The sequence below is a fragment of the Syngnathoides biaculeatus genome, chromosome 6, assembly GCF_019802595.1.
Source record: "Syngnathoides biaculeatus isolate LvHL_M chromosome 6, ASM1980259v1, whole genome shotgun sequence".
Classification (NCBI taxonomy): Eukaryota; Metazoa; Chordata; class Actinopteri; order Syngnathiformes; family Syngnathidae; genus Syngnathoides; species Syngnathoides biaculeatus.
In genome coordinates this window covers 30,285,678-30,303,423 of record NC_084645.1, presented here as the reverse complement: position 1 = coordinate 30,303,423, position 17,746 = coordinate 30,285,678, and the positions used below count along the sequence as shown (strand labels likewise).

Genomic DNA, 17,746 nt, shown 5'->3' with positions numbered 1-17,746 from the left:
CGTCTCATTTCGCGCGCAGCGCCGTTGTGGCGGACAAGAATAACTCAGCGTCCCCCCACCCCCGGGTGAGGAGGCTGATATACAGCGCCGAGGTGTCCTGATACACTTATATCTGCCCGTGTCCTCCAAGAAGACAAGGAGAGTCAATTACGACACGGCGCCGCTGCGATAAATAACAGCTGACCTCACACGCCGGGCTTCCCGCGCGAGGCCCGCCGAGGCGAGGCTGCGTGGGAGCCACGCGGGCACAATGTGGGCCACGTCTGGAGAGAAAGAGGCCACAGAGGTGGAGGACGGAGGACGTTCCGAATGAGTGTTTGCTTCAGGCCGGTGGCGCACGGGAACTCGCCAAGCCCCAATGGGGGCTTTCCAGAGGCCTTGCATTTCGTCTTTCTTTTGGGAGCGCACGAGATCTGTTTGGGTAAAGCATCATCGTCGGCGTCTGCTTTTCACGTCGCAATCCACTTTTAGATCAGTTGTGAACAAATAAACAAAATGAACTACTCCATATTAGCCTTTGAAAACATGTAAAGTATATTTTTAAACATAACTACACATGCTTGTGCTAGTGCATGTTCACAAACGCACATCCATCCATTCATCTTCCAAGTTACTTAACCTCACAAGGGTCGTGGGATTGGTGGAGCCTGTCCCAAGTAATTTTGGGCAAAAGGTGGACAACACCAAAAATTAAATATCATAACTGCACATTTCATTTATATTTTGGGACTTAGAGTAGCTCCTCTTTTTAGGGAAGTCAAATACGTAATATGCGTGTTCCATGCGGGAACCTGATATGGTACAAAGATGCACCACTTTTTAGCACACACACTGTTATAATAATCATAATAATAGAATACATGCTAAATACTTTTTTATTTGCAGGTTGATATTCAGGGACAGCTATCCTCAGCTATTCCAGTTTTTGTGCTCTTTGCCCTCAGATGCCAAAGACTTGGTAAACAGAAAATTGGTACTTATGTCAAGGGAGTATCCATCCATCCATCCATCTTCTTTGCCGCTTATCCTCACAAGGGTCACGGAGAGTGCCGAAGCCTATCCCAGCTGTCAACGGACAGGAGGTGGGGTACACCCTGAACTGGTTGCCAGCCAATCACAGGGCACATGGAGACAAACAGCCGCACTCACAATCACACCTCGGGGCAATTTAAAGTGTCGCATTAATGTTGCATGTTTTTGCGATGTGAGAGGAAACTGGAGTGCCCGGACGAAACCCACGCAGGCACGGGGAGAACATGCAAACTCCACACAGGCGGGTCCGGGATTGAACCCGGGACCTCAGAATTGTGAGGCCAACACTTTAGCAACTGATCCACCGTGCTGCCCGACTGTGATCATAGAGAAGGGAAATTGTCCAAATGGTTGCTCCACTTGAATTAACCTTGATCCAGACAAGTGCACACACACACCCATGTTGCCATCTTAAATATCGAACAGGTTTAACATAATTCTAAGTAAAGTAGGAGCAAACACATTACTCTCAAAAACACCCCACATCGCAGAATAATCACTGAAAACAATCTTTTAGAGATGGCAAAAAATTATCATTATGCGTGTACCCAGTTTTAGAGAAGAGGAGGGCCTGGATTGGAATTAAGTACTTCTAAAAAAACAAAAAAATAATAATCCTGAACCCGGTTTACAGTTAACGCTTGACCATCTGAGCCACTGTGCCGCCGTCAAGGGCGTACGTTGAAGTGAAAATTCTCGACTGTTTTAAAATATTTGTAAATCACGGGGAAGCTAGGCTTAGCCTGGGTTGTTAACTAAAGTTACAGACTTTGAGTTTTTGCTCTGCTGATTGTATTAAAAAGCTCAATTTAACAAATGACGGTGGTCTCATTGTTGTTTGAAAATTTTTATGTCTAGCAAAGATGATATTTGCACTTTTTTTAAATATCAAATCATCAACAAAGTCCTTCCTTTTTAATGGTAATGTCATAAGATGAATTTGAAACAATAACTTGTTTTATTGCTCGTGTTATATTTAAGGTCAAAACTATCAATATAAGGAACACGAAAAAAAAAATGGGCTGTGCGTGCAAACTAACTCGACTGCAGTTCATTTGAATTGAAAACTGTCACACGAACGGCGCACGTACGCACGAGAAGCTGGGAAGAGCGAGGGCGTCGAGGGGCAGCGCGTTGTCGGGGCGGGGGGTCCGAGCTCCTTCGGGAGACGCGCCGGCCGAGAGAAGGGAGGAATGAGCAACAGGCAGACGCAAGGGCACGGGCAGATGTGTGCAAAGATAAATGAGCAGATAAATCACAGAGCGTCTGGGCCCAAAGCGCATTTGCATTCCTCAAATGAAACTCCAAGGAGAAACACTGGCACGGGGCTCAGGAGACTTGGAGTGGAAACGTGCACACGCCACGAGAAGCGGGTGAAAGACGGCATACGCTTCATCTCGACCGAGGACTTTGCATGGCGACGCTGTGATCAAGAAAGCTTCTTTTCACAGCTCAGTAATGAAGCCCGCTGACAGTTACCCGGCGACGACAACTCCCCGCGCGGCTTTTATCACATGTCGCACTTAAACGACATCATCGACTGCGGGAAAATTGGAGGTAATTTCGATAACAAGCATTCCGCCCGTGATAAAAGGGGGGGGTCACCCATGAGAGGCTTTTTTTTTTAAAAAAAAGACAGGTCATCTTTGATCTACGGAGGTCCTGCGTCGCCTCAATGTCACACGGCGAAGGACGTCGCAGCGTTCCGCAGCTGACGATCGCGTCCGTGAGACAGACAGGATGGATTGGGCGGTGGCGACTGACTAAGAGCAGAAAGATTTTGTTTGAAAACTTGAGCCGGAACGTGAAAAAGTTCCACTTTGAAAAGTCTTGAAATGTTGAGACATGGCAGTCAAAGTCATAAATTGTTCATTGTTGGTTTTCAGTTGTCAAGCAGTAACACATACTGACACCGAGCACTTACGCCGCATTTTTCCAGGCCATGTTTTTACTCTCCCTATGGTTTTTATTTTTTATCTTTGAGACGGAAACAATCACAATACTGTTTTCAAAAGCTTCATTAGTCAGAAAGCACCCCCCCCAATCAAAAATGACCAAAAATATCAGGCTATGTAAAGTATGCACATCATCTGTTGGCGCTTATCTCAAAGGATACTTTAATAACCTTTTGTCATCTTATACGTGACTTTTAAAGATATTGTATGTGAGAAATGGGACTGGGTTGGATCAAGTCTGGGTAACCGTATTCTTAACTTTGGAGTAAAAAACAGGCCACCACGGCTTGTTTTACTTGGGAAGTGTGGGAAATGTAACCAGACGCGAGGTCCTTATTTTATGACAGTCCCTATATGCAAAGCTTGAAGATAAAGAATGGCGCACAATTAACTAGTTTCCACAGATGTAAGAATAGCCTTACTTAGCATTTTTCATTTCATAGTTTCATGTTTATGGCCTTGAAGTATATTCATTGCTAGTATTTATAGCAAAACTTTATTGCTAGTATTTATGCAAACCTTCGCCAATTTGACAAGAGGCTTGGAATTGTTTCTGTTGAGCATTGCTACGACCATTTGTTGAAAAGCACACCTGTTTGCACCTATCCTCATATTTTTCTCCCCCTTGCGTAACACTATGAGATGTCCCCCAAATGTCCTGCTCCTTGGATGACTTGCTGTCCAGTGTAAGATCAAAGTTTTGCTGTAGCGAGGGTTCACTTTAATGTAATTATTACTTTACTACTGTGTTAGCGCAGGCTAGCGATAGACTATTCGGATAACATCACCACCATAGGAGCCACCATAGTGCAAGTGACGTCACCATTTTCACAGCACCGTATCGCAGGTCAAAAAGAGCTGCTCGACAGTGTGGGGGACATTGAAACAGAGCAGAATATTTACAATACCGGAGACTTGTTGTGCTGTTGGTTGTTACAACAGACGAGACAGATATTCAAAGAGGTCATTCTATAGAATACCAGCTGAAATGACGGGAAAAGATCGATGGATTTTGGTAATTAAACATGATGGATGGTGCCCAACCTAATTCACACGACTGCATAGCGATCACTTTTTTTTCCAGATAGGAATTATTTTTCTCAATCTCAAATTCCCAAGAAGTATTTATAATGCCAAGTTGTGTCGTTTGACAACAATGCGTTGAAGAAAAAATACAACAGGGAGTTGTCTCCAACGTACACGGAAGCATGTTGCAGCCACACGTTAATCTTCGGTAAACCTCTCCCCCAACAGACATTTTTTTTTTAATATGCGTTGTTCTCAAATGAGTCCAATGGGTATTTAAAAAAAAAGGTACTAAACCGTCGGTCACACAGAGGTTTACGTAGGTTAACGTGTAGCCGCAAAACTCTTCTGTGTATGGGAGCTGAAACCTATCCCAGCGGTTTATTTTCTTTTTTAAAATACATATTGGACTCATTTGAGAACAATGTATATTGTTACAGAGAGGTTTTACCGTTTAACGTGTGGCTGCAACACGCTTCCGTGTACGGAGGAGCCGACTCGCTGTTTTTCCCCCCCCCAATCATAGTTAATGAATGTGAGTTTGTGTATAACCAGGGGTCATTTATTTAAATATTGGTATTTGGATTGAAAAAATTTGAGTGGCTCCATCATTATGTGGGATTTATTCCTGATCCAGCAAGGAAGTATTTGTGTGCGTCCAGTCTTTTATACGCTTTCGAACTCTTCTGTGTAAATCTCAATGACTTACTCACCAGATCCATGTGTAGATCCAGTTGTCCAAGACAAGCGGAAGCGGGTTCACAGTCCAATTTCTTATCGGCGAAAACATTGACTTTTGCATTAAATATGGGTCCTCTATGCCAAATGTCTCTCATTTTTCCATGTACCTTCGTTTATTATCATCAACTTCTAAATGTTTAACGGTATCGGACAAAACTCTGGATGTTGTGCTATAAGCCATTTTTGTGTCGTCTCAACAGAATTAACTTGCAACAATACTTTGTTTGACCGGCAATACGGTGAGTCACGTGATTTTATGACGACATCTTAACTGAGATTGAATCTTTGTTTTTTGTTTTTTTCTACCTCAAATTAGTATGGTGGGAAACTCGTGGATTGAAAGCAACCAAAGACCTAATGCAACACTTGGATTGAAACGCCTTGGAGAACAACAGCAATGGCGCATTTTCAGCATTCACCCAGATAAGCGGTTCCACCACAAAATCATCGCTATTAATAAAATGGCAAGAACGCCAGCGTTCGTCGGGTCTGGTCTTGAAAACGATCTCATGTAAACGGCCACTAAATTGAAATTGTTTTGGAAACGGCTCTCGTGCGCTTTTACAAGGAAGCGGTTTTGAAAGCTTTATAACGTATTTACACCAAAAGAGCATTTACCAACTTGGTTTGGGGAGCAATTGTAGCCGTGCACATAACACTTAAAACGTCAATTTGGGTTTGGCTTCCAACGTAATCATGCTCGCTCGCTCGCTCGTAACTTTTAGCAGCTCGGGGACTTTCCCATGAACGGTAAGGAGTGGTAGTAGGAGGCGGGTGTGTGCGTGTGGGAGGCAGCATGAAGGAGAGACTGTCATCACTAATTCCTTGCCAGGCAGCACCGCAAAGTGTTGACTAACTAATGGTCGTGTTTAACAAGTGAAGTGTAACATGCTTGAGGAAACACAGCTGGATATGAGTCTTGTGCATTGAGTGACTCGGAGAAAACAATTCATTGTCTTCAGCGACGCCCGCCCGCACGCACGCACGCAACGCCGGGCAAAGAGGGAGTTTAAAAAAGCAGTGGAGGGGAAACAGCTGGATTCTTTCAAAAGTGTGGTTGGCGGCTGGGTCACAAAGGCTGCATCTCGGCGGTGCTGTGGTGGGAGTGCGGAAGAAAACGGTAGTCCAACATTTGCAGAGAAAGGGGAGACGATTTGGGAAAGAGAGAAAGCATCTCGAAGGATACTTGTCCCAGAAGAAGGAGAGAAATTTGTAAAGTGAGATCAGGGTTAGGCTTTATGGAGTTTAGGTGAGGGGCCTTGAGGGTCAGGGTTTGTTTGGTTGCAAATGCAACTGAAACTGAATAAAAGAAGTTGTATGTGCTTGACTGTTTGGTGATGGCTGGGAGGGACCGTAGTCGCAGAATGGCAGCCACGCTTCTGTCAGACTGCCCCAGGGCGGCTGGCCGTGGCTACACAAATGATCTTACCGTCACCAGGAGAGGATTGAGTGAATAATGTGAGTACCGTATTTTCCCCACTATAAGGCGTACCTGAAAGCCTAGAATTTTCTCAAAAGCCGACGGTGCGCCTTATATATAGATCAATATTGAGCCTTTAGTGCAGCTCCACCTAATGGATGGATAATATAACCCCAGCCTCTACTGTAGCGTCTATTCAATGTGCCTTATAAAGCGGTGCACCTTATATATGAAAAATGTTTTAAAATATGCCATTCATTGAAGGTGGGCCTTATAATGCGGTGCGCTTTATAGAGCGGAAAAAATTCTAATTGTAATGCATCTTTGAGTCCCTACAAAAGTACTCTAGTACACTTTTGATGCATTATATTGACTATAAAATGACCCTTCTGAGGATAAACGGCTTAGAAAATGGGAAAAATAGTTGGTGTTGGTTGGTTGGTGGTTAGGGAGAGTTGTGTTAAAATCTGAATTTGGGTTGCGTGTTGAATTGCAAAAATGTTTAGCAGTTAGGAGGGGGATGGGATGCAAAAAATGATAAGCATTAAAGTTTTCTGCACATACAAATACAAAGAAAGTCGTGCACTAATACAATGTACGGGATGGATTTTGTTAAAACTTTCTTTAGGGTTAAAAAGTGTCGGGGTTATGGTTTTGGAGGAAGTTCAGGGTTAAAAAAAAAAAGCAACGATAGGGGTTAGGCATTAGATTAGGGTTAGTTTACATGAAAAAGGGTCAGGGTTACTCCTGGCAAGGAGAAAATGTTCTCATTCTGTTTTCCTTTTTGCTCGCACAGTACGTTCTATCAATGCCTCGTGAAGAAGAAGAAAACTTGGATTTCAGTGCCCAAAAATGTTGCCCAATAAGCCACAAACATGCTCACACAGCACGCAAGAGTGAGCTGAAAGGTACCACGTCGGGGGGAGGAGGAGTAACATCAATTCAGTTCTACAAGCATATGCTAAAAACAGGTCGAACAATTATCTCATCACCAATTTGGGCGGCAGCAGCAGTGCAAACATGTGTTGCGACGATGCGGTGGAGCCGAGTTAATGTTTCATATTATAATAACTACGGCACTCCTGGCCAGACTGCAGCTCATGCTGGTTTTGTATTCCTCTCCGGAGCGAGTGCTTAACTCTGTTTGGATGCCAAGCATTTTACTCGCCTGTAACGAGGCAGCAACCGAGACATTTCATTTTTACAGGGCTGTTTTGTTTCAATAGAGAGTGAGTGTTTCCCTAAAATTGTGGCTTCTAATGAGTGTTTTTGCTCCCCACCCCCTTCTCTTTTTTTCAGGACCAGGCGGCGGTTGCCTTTTGACCACGTTTTTTTTCAATAATTTTTTTTTTGGCAACAAATCTCTTTATACAAAGTCCATGTGCTCCTCTTGAGATTCTATTTGTACAAGAAATGTTCTAAAAACAGCATGTATTATTGGGGTTTATATAAAGTAAAGCCTCGGTTCTCGAACGTCACCGTTTTCGAACAAATTGGTTTTTGAATGAAAATTTCGAGATTTTTTTGCTTCTGTTTTCGAACAAAAATCGGTACTCGAACGCACCCGACAAAACACGGAAATAACGTATTGCACGCGGCCAGACCAGCTGACCCACGACGCGCTTTGTTGTGAATTCCCACGGCACTGAAAAAACCTGGAAATAACATAATGCACCCGGCGCAAGCAGCTGATCCACCCGCGATCCGCTTTGTTATTGTCAATTCGAACGCTCCCTGAAAAAAAACGCCAGAAATGACACAAGCAAGCAGTGCACTTTTGTTATTCTGTATAATGCAGCCTCTGTACACAGATGCGTCCCGGTACTGACAGTTGTTTTTCTTCTTATGAAGGACTACCGTATTAACCACCAATCATTGCTCCAAAGAAGGCATGTTGCTTCTTTAAAGTTATTCTGCACTTTTGTTAATAAAAAAAAGTTTACAAGGCTGGGGGCCGAGTCGCTACAGATATGGTAATGCACCTCCCAGTATAACATACATAAAGCATACATTTTAAGCAAAAAATAAATATGTTTCTTAAATTATTTTATTACATAAAGTATTTCAACTATACATGTATTTCTACTATGCAGTTTATTATCAGGAAAAGCTTTAAAAATGCTTTAAAAAGCCAATTTTTTTAGGCTTGGAATGCATTATTTCTTTTTCCATTCATTGTAATGGGAAACATTTATTCGGTTTTCGAACGAATCACTTCTCGAACCGTTTTCAGGAACAGATTGTGATTGACAACCGAGGCATCACTGTATTGCGGTCCCACCACAATGTGGCTTTTCTTGGAAAAAATAAATCAAGGTTTTAAAATATTACATTTAGTTTTAAATGAGATTAGAATAGCGAAAGGACTGTTATATGCTTGACATACGTCAAACGTGTTTTTATGTGGTTTCTGTATGTCCCACATTTTCACCAATCTTGGGTGGATCTGACTGAAGTACCATTGTATGAGCAAATCGGAAGTAGCCAAAACCGTGACAGTATAATGGGCTGTCTGGAAGAGCGATGACTGCAAAGGCTCCCGAAGTCTGAGAAAACCATGCGACAATAAACGCACTGGTCATATCGATCCACCCTACCTGCAGAACGAGAATGGAGGTGAAAATGTGCTTCCTTTTATTTACTTAACATCTCATGCAACTGTTGAATTTGATCCGAGCGGAGACTAAGGGCCTGCTGCCGCACAGTAGACACTGCGCAGTATAATACTTTGCTTGTTCTAGCAGTGAATTTTCTCGTGTTGCAATGATGACACAATGACAAATCTGCTCGACCACTCTTGGTTTACATATCAGTTCTATATGCACGATTAAACCAAAACAAACACATCTCATCTTTCCTCAGAGAAGAGGAAAACCTCAGAAATCACACGACATTGAACATATCACTCAGAACAAGCTCCTCACAATAAAAATGGAAAACAAAAGCTTATTTGAGAAAGATTTTGTCCAAGAGAACATTGAGGCCTGCTGCAGTAAAGTGGACACTATGGAGTGTTAATCATTCTCGTGAGTGGTGTCTCAAGGGCTAGAGTGACGCTGCAATGACTCTGTTCGATCACTCGTAGTTTAGGACTCAGTTGACCTAGCCAGGTTCACTCGGTACATATCTCCTCAAAACTCCTCAAAGCTTAGTGGGTGTCACTCAGTAGAATAACGGAGTGATCAATGAAAAAGTAGCTAAACGAACACGGCTTATGTTGCGTCAGATTTGCGATGTAAGTGAGAGAGAAAAAAAACCAATGACACTAACAAACAGCAAGAATGGAGGCGAAGCGAAGGGTTCCTTTACAGACTTTAACGGGATACATTATATCCAACAAGAGACTGAGGGCCCACTGCAGCAAAAAGGATACTGTGGAGTGCACGAGTGTGGATACCACTTTGGAATGCGTTTTTGAATCAGAAAAATTCTAACTTACAAGAAGAATGAAGGCACATGGCTGCTTTGTCCAAGGGGACACTGAGGATCTGCTGCAAAATATGGCGACTTGAATCATTCTAATGGAGGATTCTCAAACGTAACATCAACGAATCTGCTTGACCAGTCCCACCTGCCCATTAACATTACAATTTTGAAAATTATTTGAATAAGAAAAAAGATATAGCATTACATATGTTGGCTCGCATATGCAAATGTAATTTACAATGTTAACTCATACAGGACTGGATAAGTCATGCATGCTGCTTTTACCAAGTACTTAGTACCGTACTCGTTTAACCTCTGATTGCAACAGCAACAGCAAGAAAGCCAGAAAACCAGACCGCATTGAACGCGTCACCTGCCGCGAGACATGACAACAAACAACAAAAATGGAGGAGGAAGAGGGATTCCTGCATCTATGTTGAGATAAATTTTTATCTGGGGGAGAATGAGGGCTTGCTACCCCAACGTTGAGACTGTGGAGTGAAGTTTTAACAGATTTTGTATTGTGGTTTTTTGAATAAGAAGTGCGTGAATACAGTAGGTCTCCATGAGAGGGGATTGGGAGGGGGTGGGGGGTGTGCCACACTTGTGAGCAACGAGTTTTGCCGTAATCCAGATGACAGATGGCCACTTGGAGCACGGCCAATGCAAATGGAAGAAAGTGCACTTGATTTGCGATGTTAAACAGATCTGCAGCAACAAATTAACAGGTCCTGAGGAGGTCAAACGTGAACCTGCCCAACTCATTTTGAATATCGGAAGCGTTTGGGATTCATTCCCTGGTAGGCAGGTGCCCAGCAAGCAACTTCAATGTCTGGTTTTGGCAAACATGCATGGGGGTTTCCATACAACTCATCAAAGTACAGCACAAATCCACGAGTTTGTCCCAAAAAACAGATTCTGCGTTGCACGAGTCATCATTACGGTGCTTCAAGAAGCAGAAATATGCTTGGCCTGCCATCCGAGTATTAATATGTTTTATATAAAGGCAAATATGAATGATGTTAAACCCACAGGGTCTGCAATTCTTTCGCAGCAGTTTAAGTGTTGACATCTTGCATGTTACAACATTTTGCAGACCGACTGACTGCAGGGGGGAAAATTTCTAAAAATAAACGCTTCATTTATGATACAAATCCAAAGAGAATTAAAAGCAATGTAGCCAGCTTCGCCTTAAACATGTCTAATTGGATGACAATGTTGCCCAACAGCTGGATCAGAAAATAGGTCAGCATCGGTCCCGCCCTCCAACCTAACCCTGCCCATCTCCCATGCAACCAAATGAATGTTTATGTCAACGGCGGAGGAAGAGATCAACCAATATCATCATATTAACTTGGGCTGGATTCTATGCCGCCACATGAGTAAAACAAACAAAACAAAAACAAAAAAGGTTTTACGATTCACTTGGCCATCTTCCTGAGAATACCGGGTTCCGATTTTGTCTCAGTCGGACAAATTTATTAGCAGACTACCCAAACGTGTACCTTTTAAAAATGTATATTAATATATTAAACTCGCGAATTGGTAGTTTGTGGACACGTTCCACCCACAAATTGACATTGTTTGCTGGTTTTATCTACACTGTGACAACAATAAAATGAAAAAATCTGTCATGTAACATCTGTGTCTCTGTACCCGAGTACTACTTTGTAAAAAAAACTTAACCTGCCTTCCCCAAGGCTGACTGTAAAATACACACAAACAGCACAACAACAGCATCCTTGGGTGAGGAAGCCACTCGAAACCATTTAAGCTCGTCTGTCCTGTTTGATAGTATTTGTGAATCGTTTAATTGTGACCCATGCGCTCTGAAACCTTAAGCCGTCCGCATGACTGAGCGGGGAAGAGAATGGCCTTTTAAGGCCTGAAGTATAGCCAGGCCCACTCCTTATATTACTGATGATATCTGTCCTGAAGAGTTTGCTGACAAGAGCCCCCCCTGGATCAGAAATAGCTGTAGAGTAGAACGGAACATTACATCTTCTTCAACACATACTGAAACGGCTCGTCTGTGGATAGAAAAAGGCTCTCTGTGAGTTTTTTTTTAAGCGGGGATTTAGCCTATGACCCCTTCCCTCCTCAAGCCCGTGGACACATCCTGACTCTTTGGCCACGGATAGAGTCGCACCGCAACAATCCTTGTTAAACGGACACATCAGAGGCCTAAACAGCAGTCAGGGAAATGCTTCGGCAAACCATCTGGCACATTCTCGTCGAGATTTCGGCAAACGCGCGCGTCGGCAAAGCGTGACGGTGGGACGCGTTTGGACAAATTGTCCCGCCTGTGCGCTTGTAGCACCGAGTTTGATTGAATATTGGGAGAGTGACGGAGTGAGAGCGCGAGACAACATTAATCCTTTAAGCCCTTCAATGATGGCCTCTGACCAGGCCATATGAGATCCACTACCCTCTACTAATCTGCTCCAAACAGTGATGAACCCAGAAAGTGGCTCTTGCATTTAACCAACTGTTGACAGCGGGATTATCCGGCGTGCGATGATTCAAACGTTGGAAATCCAAGCCATGAGTGCACGTCACTCGATGTAAACAAGCATTTTTACCCCCAATCTGTCCCCCTTGATGAAACCTATACTCAACAATTACACTTGTTGACAGAAAGAGAAGTGATGGCACCAAAGCGGCTCATTTTTACGAGGGGGGACGACGACGCGTGAAGCGTGGACGACCACGCCTGTCAACAGCAGCACACGTCAATGGAATGACACAGGAGATTTCAGAGTGATGCTTTATTTCAGGTCAGTCCGCTTAATTTGATCTTCCTCACATTTTTAATGATGACATTCTTGACTAGGTTCTAAGTTGTACTGAACAACCAGTTCAGAGACCTCGAGTTCCATTTTTTTGTTTTTTTCCCCCTCAAACAATTGAAAACGCAGACAAATGCATACGCAAGTCTGGTGTGGCAGAGAAACATGTTAGAATGGTACAGGACATGTATGAGGGCAGCACAACAGCGGCGAGATGTGCAGTAGGTGTGTCAGAAGAATTTAAGGTGGAGGTGGGACTGCATCAGGGATCCGCACTGAGCCCCTTCCTGTTTGCCTTAGTAATGGATAGGCTGACAGACGAGGTTAGACTGGAATCCCCTTGGACTATGATGTTCACAGATGATATTGTGATTTGCACTGAAACCAGGGAGCAGGCGGAGGAACAATTAGAAAGATGGAGACATGCACTGGAAAGGAGAGCAATGAAGATTAGCCGAAGTAAAACAGAATATATGTCCATGAATGTGACGGGCGGAGGAGGAGGAGTGAAGGTTCAGGGAGAAGAGATAGCGAAGGTGGACGACTTCAAATACTCAACAATCCAGAGCAATGGAGAGTGTGGTAAAGAAGTGAAGAAATGGGTCCAAGCAGGGACAGTTGGCGGAAGGTGCCTGGTGTTCTATGTGTCAGAAGAGTCTCCGCTAGAGTGAAGGGCAAAGTTTATAAAACTGCGGTGAGGCCGCCCATGATGTACGGATTAAAGAAGGTGGCAGTGAAGAAACAACAGGAAGCAGAACTGGAGGTGGCAGAAATGAAGATACTGAGGTTCTCACTTGGTGTGAACAGGTTGGATCGGATTAGAATTGAGCTCATTAGAGGGACAGCCAAAGTTGGATGCTTTGGAGACAAGGTTTGAGAGAGCAGACTTCGATGGTTTGGACATATCCAGAGGCGAGACACTGAGTATGTTGGTAAAAGGGTGCCGAGGATGGAGCAATAGAGCAAAAAAGATGAGACGCTCTGGCGACCCCGAATGGGACAAGCCGAAAGGAAAAGAAGAAGTAGTTCAAATGCAGACAAACAGATTCAACAATGTGACCCATTTTATTTGGAATTCAAGACAACTTTTGCAATTTCTTCTCTCAACTCATTGGCTGTTTCCGGTTTGACGGAATAAACCTGATTGCTGCGATATTGCCATAAAATGATTCTTCCAAAGGTGTGTGAAATTGGTGGATCTGAGTAAAGAAAATGCCTTCTGTCTTAGCAATTTGCTCACATTTTTATACTTTCAGTAGCACTTTTCTTTCCTTTGCTTTAATTTCCTTTCCTCAAAAGTAAAATGAGTAATGTGAAGTCAAGTTTATTTGGATAGCCCTTAATCACAAGAGTCGCAGAGGACTTCACAGGCCCGCAGTTGGCAATGATTGACGACATCCCCTAACCTAAACACCACAATCGTGCAAGGAAAAACGCAAGGGAAAAACTCAAAACTCCATTTGGAGAAAAAAGAAACCTTGAGGAGGGACCGCACATGGGGAGGGGAAAGTGGGGGCTCCCTTTCTTGGACGACCAGTCTGCAGCAACATTTTACCATCTAGATACAGTGGTGCCTCGGTTCTCGAACACAATCCGTTCCAAAAGGCAGATTGAAAACCGAAACGTTCAAAAACTGAAGCGCGTTTTCCCATTACAATGAATGGAAAATGAAATAATGCATTTCAAGCCTAAAAAAATAGTTTTTTAAAAACGTTTTTAAAATGTCACAGTCGCTCCTTTAGCAGCACCACTTGCTTTGAGGGCACCCTTGTGTTTCAGAATGGTGGTGATCGTGGATTTCGCCAGTTCCTCAGTTGTTCGATAGCTCAGAAACACGCATGCCAGATTCGTATTCGGCTATCAAATCCTTCTTGAAGTCAACAGTTTTACGAACCGCTTTCCTTTTTTAAGCACCGGCAGCTCCACTTGCCTTCTTTGGAGCCATGATCGGGGGTTCATGTTGCTCAATTGGAAGAAAAAAAAGTCACTGGTTGTGTCGCACACGGTCGAGCGTGACGTCGTTTCCGTTTTTTTTTTTTTTTTTCAAGGGGTGCGTTCGAAATCACAATAACAAATCGACGTGTGTCAGCTGGTCGGGGCGTTTGAATACCGATTTTCGTTCGAAAACCAAAGCAAAAAAAAAAAAAAAAATCGATTTGTACAAAAACAGAGGTTCGAAAACTGAGGTACCACTGTACTTGAACAATGTGCATTTTGATGGCAAGATGTTGTACAATAATAATAATAATTCAATAGAATAGATCGATAGATTCTGTTAATTCATTGAGATTTCAATAATGAAAATAATTGTGATTATTTTGTTTCTCTAGCCTAACTGTACCACATTAGGTCATTTATCACTCAGCCTTTCATTTTGGGACATCCCTTCCAGGCAGCAATACCCTCCCTCAGTGATACAACCGGCTGGAAAAAGGACTTTGCTTAGCCATTTCTTGTCATCAGTTCCTTGCATTTACGACCACGGAGCCACCACTCTGATAACAACACGAGCCAGGGAGGCTGAAGCCGTACCCATTCGCAACCTTTGCCTGTGCCTCTGTTTTTCCACAAATCTTCTGTTGCAAATTTATGCAGCCCGGAGGCAAAGACTCTGCCTCAAAACTTGATCTGACAAAACGAAGAGAGGCTAAGGTCCGTGCGTAACGGCGGCGCCGGTGAAATGCAAAACTCACGGCGAAACTCGTATAACAAGACGCTGAAGACAGCGGCCTGTAGCGGCAAACGTTTGGCAGCCACCGGGGGGACCGAAACTAGGCGCAGTCGGTGAACAGGAGGCGTAATCCTGTTTTTACACAGACTGGCAGCTTAAATAAAAGTGGAGTTCACCATTTGGATTCGCAGATGACAGAGCTGTCTTCCCAGATGGCATCTAATCTAGCGCCGGGTTGTGACGCGACGCCCGTTATCCTCCCGGCAATGACACGTTTGAGGACAGGTTGCCAGATTTAATGCGTCTCCCGTCGCCAGTAGGTATCCTCTTTAGAGGCGCACACTCGCGTTACGGAACAGTTTACAAGGCGCGGGGACAGGGGCCAACAATGCCTGCAGGTTTGCTTAAAGCCGTCCGGACTTGGCAGCGAAGGGTGCTGAGGTGGTTTGTTCCTTTCTGCCGGCCTAATGAACCGTAGTGCGGGGAGCGGAGTGGCTGGGAGGAACCTTTCAATGTTCTCACACTGCAAATGAAGTACTAAATATACACCGATTGGGGGAAAAAAACAAAATGTATTACCAAGCAGTGTTCATTCGGTACACCTGCACTGTGCAATGAGAGCCAATGCAAGAACTGCATCCAAAATTGTGTAGATTTTAAGAGAACCAGCTCGATGTGTGAGTGATACAGTCACAACTATCCCCCCTTGAAAGTGAACATGTTATTCTTATTATCTTTGTAAAGGCGCGAGCAACAAAACATACACTGGAGGTGACTGACTCTGACTTGAAGGGCTCAGCGATAACGCTAAATATAAGACCGGAGATTTACAACACCCAGGCAAAAGCACACAAAGAATTGGCCGGGAATCAGATCACACCGAGAGAAACATTCCCTCCGACTCCCATCCGGATGGGCTCTATTGAAACACGGACCCCACACAACGACGCACAGAAATGGGAATCAGCTGAAAATATGTGACATAATCACATTAGTGTCTTCGGCAACACAAAGCGCATAGTCAACTTTCCTTGATCAAGGCACATCTGGAGGGGCGGGGACCTTGAGCCACCCCCTAAACCCCCAACCCGCACTCCCTACACCGCTCAAATGAAAACAAGCTGCTTCACTCTGCTCGCAGGGCCGACAACGCAGGACAAGAACTTTGACACAATAATGGATGAGCCCCGGCAGACACACAGCCTCCATGTGAAGATGCCGGGGGGGGGATCTTGAATAAGCCATGGAACAGAACACCCACTGCTTTCCCAGTGCCACTGAACTCCAACCTGGAAATATAAATGCTGTTGTCCATTTACTACACACTAGATGGGTTGAGGTTTCATGCAAACTCTGCTGTAAATCAGCTATGAAATTGATGCCATTTCTACAAAGAAAAAAAAACCTGTCTCAGGAGCCCCCCCAAAAATTCTTAGAAAACCCAGCTTATTAAGTCTAAATCAATTGGTAATGTGAAATTTGTTTGTTGAAAGTCGCATTAGGCTCACTTTGGCCATTTCCAGGGATCCTTTTAAGGAAAAATGTATCCTCAAATCTTTCTCCAATTGCTACCAAATTTGCAGTGTTCCATAAATAATTGAGTTGAGTAGAGTAGACTGGTGATTGGCCCAATGTAGTAAAAAAAAAAAAAATGAAAAAAATTGTCATTAATTGCGTGTTGAACTTGAGGGCAAAGCAAATTTATTTGTATAGCGCATTTCATACACAAAGTAACTCAATGTGCTTTACATGATTAAAGGCATTTGAAAACAAAGAGATAAAACATTTAAAATGGCATAAAAACGAAAATGATGAACAAAATATTGAAAAAAGAGACAATTAAAACCGCATACAGTGCAAGTAATATGATCAAAAAGTGGATATATTCAAAAAAGCATGAGGAAATAAAGAAGTTTTCAACCTGGATTTCAAAACATTCCCACTTGGGGTTGACCTCACCTCTGTTGGCAACTTATTCAAATTTTTTTTTTTCAGCATAATAGCTAAATGCTGCTTCACCATGTTTGCTTTGGACTCTGCGCTCCACTATTTGACCCGAGTCAGTCCATCTCAGAGCTCTACTGGGTTTCTATTCCGTCAGCATTTATTTCATCTATTCAGGACCTAAATCGTTTCGTGATTTATAGACCAGTTGCAGAACTTTAAAATCTATTCTAAAGTGTGTTGGCGACTCAACGTCGGTTCATCATGAAATTCTTAAAAATTCTGCCACTGAAGCCAGATTGCCTTAAAAATTTGGTTGGCATGTCAACCATGAGTACACCCCCCCAAAAAAGCCTCAAGAGGCCCTGTATGAAAAGACACACAAGGTCTCCTTTTTTAGTTTGAAGAGACTTTTTTCAGTTTTTGACTTTTTGAATATTTTGTCACCCTTCAAGGACAATATAGTCAAGATTTTGTCGACAACCTTAACATCGTACTCATTGATGGTTTAGATAGAGGTACACTCGCCTGACTTTGGTGCCGACAGCGTGGATTCGGTTGTATAGAAGTAAAAACTGTCTACAATATTCACACCATAGAGGTGTGTGTGTATATATATATATATATATATATATATATATATATATATATATATATGTGTGTGTGTGTCTGTGTATGTGTGCATAATTGTATACACTGCTGTTAACAAACAGAAGGTGAGAGTCATTATAAACAGCGCCGA

General features: G+C 43.3%; 1 long non-coding RNA gene across 2 annotated transcripts; it reads left to right on the top strand.

Annotated features, from left to right (window-relative positions):
• Positions 1-2,120: 2,120 nt before the first annotated feature.
• On the top strand, positions 2,121-11,392 carry LOC133502081 (uncharacterized). 2 transcript variants are annotated; one of them, XR_009795344.1, is made up of 3 exons: positions 2,121-2,589; positions 2,668-7,082; positions 7,474-11,392. It is a non-coding gene; the product is annotated as an uncharacterized LOC133502081 (long non-coding RNA). The 2 variants fall into 2 exon arrangements; XR_009795345.1 differs by having other exon boundaries at positions 2,668-6,212; positions 6,971-11,390.
• Positions 11,393-17,746: the final 6,354 nt, after the last annotated feature.